General features: G+C 48.2%; 1 long non-coding RNA gene across 1 annotated transcript; it reads left to right on the top strand.

Annotated features, from left to right (window-relative positions):
- Positions 1-2,142: 2,142 nt before the first annotated feature.
- LOC125548351 (uncharacterized) lies at positions 2,143-3,527 on the top strand. Its single transcript, XR_015599710.1, has 3 exons — positions 2,143-2,789; positions 2,893-3,015; positions 3,238-3,527. It is a non-coding gene; the product is annotated as an uncharacterized LOC125548351 (long non-coding RNA).
- Positions 3,528-4,646: the final 1,119 nt, after the last annotated feature.

Below are 4,646 nucleotides of genomic sequence, written 5' to 3'. Positions count from 1 at the left end.
TATAAGATGGATAGAGGTCACCCCATGTTAAATGACGGCCCGTTCATAACATTGGCCGAAGTATTTACGGCTTGACCTCGACTGTCGCCGAACACTTACTAGGGGCTAGTAACTGGCCTCCCAACTTTAAGCTTCTATGACTAAGTGAAACTTATAAAGCCCGCATATCTGATTGCCTCGTTTCCGCTAACACAACCGCCTTCGGGCATCGAGACATCGGCTAAGGGTTGTTTTGTTATTGCGAAAACACCCTGCGTAGCATCTACAAACGGGGTGGAAGCCGACGATGGGCCACTTTCAAATGATAAACGATCGCAATGGTGTCAAAATAAACATATCATCGACGTTTGTATTTAATATACGAGGGCCTCCTTTCGCAATCATCGTTATAAAGCCATAAATATGCATCAATTTAACTTAAGATTTTGGCCAAGCTGGGTTGCCTGGCTCCTGTGGTTACCCCTACGTTCCCGATTGTTCGGCTAGGTGGTAAAGGGAGCACCTCTGCAATTGTTACTACCGGGTCATCCGAGTAAGTACCTCAGACTGGGTGATGCCGAAAGCTAGCAATCTTAAAGGATCACATTGGTCGGCAACGATGGAAGTGAAAATTTTGGTTCATTAATACCATAGAGTTTGGGAACTTCCCCCGAACTAAATCCTCAATATTTTCCTCCCACATTGATTGGAGGTGAGGTTTCATGATCATGATAAGCATGACGACCCAAAGAAAGGAACTGATAGCGGGGCAATTTTCTTTGGAAGATGTTTCTTACGTTAAAACGTAATATAACATATCTCTCTATGTACCTTTGTTTATAAAACCGTATGGCCGGATTGCCATGTTTCCATAAATCTTTGCCCTTATAACGGCTTTATAAAGTAGGAAAACACTCCTCGGCTACTGCCAGAGAGGTTGAAGCTGATGGTCGGTCAACAAATTTTGTACAATGCGGATCCAAGCATTAATGAGATTGAAAGGCTTCAAGACAGTGAATGGCTTCCTCTTTCTGGTCAAACATGAACTGGCTTCAGGTGAGTGAATATGACGCTGTAAGAACTCTGCAAATGAATGCAGACTATGAGAACCAAGGGATTCTCCCACGGACATGTACCTGTGATAGCATTAGAGATGCGAGGGAAGGGGAAGAGGTCATATGCATTCTCAGAAGATTTTGAAGATAAATCAGTTTGAATACATTGACCTCATAGCACAAAGACATTCACTTATTTAAAGAGAGTCGGTTCCAGATTTGTACGAATCCATGAATTAGTACAAGCGAGGAATCTAACTAGTTATGGATCATAAGTAAATATACTTGGCATTATATGAGATGCAGATAAGGATGGATCCATATTTGGAAGTGAGGAAACCACTTTTGGTTGAAGTGGATGGATCTGACGGATCTAAAGGGCAGTAAAAAGTAAGATTTAATTACCGCTTGATGAACTGCTAGATGAGGTGGAGAGAGAGACCGAGCAGTTCAATCTCCCACGCCGTAACTTAGCTGTGGAAGACGCCTACGACGGCGGCGGAGAGGACGAGGTCCGCGGCCGGCATGAGGACGGCGTCGAAGAAGTTGCGACAGCTAAGCACTTCGTCTCCGGCGTCGACACGAGCTCGAAGAGGCGCTAGGGTTTGTGTGAGGTGGAGAGGTGGGAGAAGAGATAATGACCACGGTGAGTTGTGTATTTATAAGGGCAGGGATGGCACAGCGCAATTACACAGGTGCCCCTGGCGGTTCACATTAGAAGGACACATGGCATGCATGCAACACATTCGAAGGACCGCGGTGAGCTGCTTACAAGGACTCAGAGAAGACAAAAGACATGTTTCAATAGAATGCATATTACTTGGATAGATAGAATTTGAGTTAGAAGCACAGAAGAGGTTACGGTCCGATCATATTCACTTAGATCAATAAAAATTCAATCATGAAGACATAGCTATAAGTAAATGCTATAGAGGACAGAACACGAATATATAGGGTGGGTCTATTCTAACAACACCCTTTAAGACCTTATTCTAATAACAGTGGCCTTATTCTGCTAACACCTTCTTCTCTCCGCCGGACACCTCCCCCACCCCAAGGAACCAGGCGCCTCCCCCGCCACCCATCCCCCCGAAACCACCTTCTTCCTCTGCCCCTCCCCACCCTAGCGCCACCGCACCCCCGCCCTAGTGCCGCCATGCCCCACCCTCCCCATCTTGTCCGCCGCATCGCGCCCCACCGGAGCCACTACACCGCCGTACCTCACCCCAGCCGCCTTCCTCTGTCGCCCCGCCACCGTAACCCGCAAGCCTGACCACCCCGTCCTCCTTCCGGCAGTGCGCCCCACCTTGCCGAGCTGCTCCTCGCGGGCTCCTAGATCCAGCAAGATCCGAGGCATGCCCAGCCAGCTGAACTCCCGGTGATCAGTCCGGTCTGGCTACCGCCTCCAGCGTGCCTCCTGGCAATGGATCGGGCCGGCAACCGCCCCCTGCACAGCCATGACCAACCCCGCCGCAGGATCCATCCGTCAGTTGCCCCCCCTGCATGACCACAACGCGAGCCACTCCCCCGCCAGCCACCGGATCCGCGTCTCCGTCCTTCCTTCCTCCCGCGCCTCTGCGTCACCGTCCTTGTCGGCTATCGGGCCACGCGAGGATGCACCCTGGCCCGGCCACATCATCATCATCCTCGTCTCAGGCCATCACCACCTGGATCTACACCACCACCGGTGCCCCGTCGCGCACCTATCCGCCGGGGCTGAGGAGGAAACCAGGCAGCCTCCATCTCTCATCTCCGGTGAGGCCTCCGATGAGCATCTCCACCTCAGATCCAACTCCTACCCCACGATCTCTTCTTTTGGACTCATTTGTTTCAACAACGCTGTCTCTCCCCTCTGCAGTCCGGCGACCGTCGCCGTGCAGCTCGGCGGCATGCGTGATGCGGTTCAGTGCTGGTGCCGGTGCACGGGACTCCCCTACTTCTTCTCCCCACCGACGAACATCCAACCACGCCAGTGTTTGAGGTTGTTGCAGTTCACTTTTTTGATTTTCGGAAGAAAATCACTACACTGCAGTTTGCTATTCCCGTCGATGAGATTTGTGTTTTTTTTGTGTTCTACTAAAGACAAATTAAAGTGCAAATACGGTCCACTTTAGTTTTTCTATTGAGGTTCATTTTACTCTTTTTTGCGAAAAAGACAGTTGATGCAGTCCGCCGGCCTCATCCCATGAAAATTTGTTTGCAGCTCGCTTGCATGTGTCGCGGCGCTTAGGTATGGGAGCAAAGCAGCTGATGGCGGTGCGGCAAGCAAGGTTGTTGACGTCGTCGCGGGTGGCCTCCGCTGGCTCTGTATCATTGATGCTTCCCCTGACCACAGGTTGCCTCCGTCCCATGACCAAGTGTTGTTTTCCCCCAGTAGTTTTGTTTTTTGCTTTTGAAGAGTATCCTTGCAGTTAACTTTGTGCTCGGTGTAATTCGCGTGTGAGTCCGTGGACTATAGAGCCTTTCTTTTTTAATATTGTTTGCAATTCTCTAGATGTGTGTTGCAGTGCATTGCATAAATGTTTGGTATAAACATCTTTGAAGTATAAACATCTTTGAAGTTCACTAAGCTTTGCCACTCCGGCAGTGAGCGCATGTGCAGTACATTCTGGCGATGTTGGGATTGCATCCTGGGGTTGAAAAAAAACGTGGTTTGCCACTGGACATGGTCTGGTCCAGTTCAGCTAGGTTCCCCGCCCGGCTCACACACTATTTTTTCATAGGATGGAGTTCATTGTGTATAGCTTTGTTGATCACTATGTGTGAAAAAAGGATTAAGGATGTGAGTGTGGCTGTAGCAAAATAATGAATGGATATGTATGTTCTGAAGCTCACTTTCTTCTCTCATGAATTTCACAATAAAACTTCTTCGTGGTTCACGTGGTGATCCGAAACGAAAACACCTCGGAAGAAGCTCACTTCTCGTTACATGTAGTTCACTTGATTAGTCATTGCGGTCCATTCGCCGGGACTACACATAAAAAATATTAAATTTTGAAAAAAAACTCACGTTGTTCACTTTGGGTAGTGTCGCGGTCCGTTTACGGTTGTCACGAGATTCACTTTACATAGTATTGCAGTTTACCAACGCCCGACGTGAAGTGCACTCCACCTTGTTTGGGAAAATTTGGTAGTCTTGAGATTCACTTTTCGTAGTATTGCGGTTCACCAACACTCGGCGTGAAGTGCCCTGCACCTCGTTTGAGAAAATTTACGTTCCACAAAAAAAACATGCAGTGCACTTGTCTATCCAATGAAGTGTGGTATTTCGTCTGAAGCAGTGCGTTCTTCTTTCCCCGTCCAAGAAAAAATACGTCTAAACAAAGAAACCATGTAGTGCACTTGCCCATCTAATGAAGTGCGGTATTTCGTTTGAAGCAGTGCGTTCTTCTTTCCTCGTCCGAGAAAAAATACGTCTAAACAAAAAGAAACCATGCAGGGCACTTGCCCATCTGATGCACTGCGGTATTTTGTCTGAAGCAGTGCGTTCTTCTGTCCGATGTAGTACATACGACGATTTTGGTCTCGCGAAAAACAGAGTGTCCGCTTTTCGGTAAAATCAAAACTGCTTTTAAACCGTAAGGAATTAGAGAGAGTGTTCTACATGAAAAA

The sequence above is a fragment of the Triticum urartu genome, chromosome 3A, assembly GCF_056163025.1.
Source record: "Triticum urartu cultivar PI428250 chromosome 3A, HENAU_Tu73, whole genome shotgun sequence".
Taxonomy (NCBI): domain Eukaryota; kingdom Viridiplantae; phylum Streptophyta; class Magnoliopsida; order Poales; family Poaceae; genus Triticum; species Triticum urartu.
This window is presented reverse-complemented; position numbering and strand designations above follow the sequence as displayed.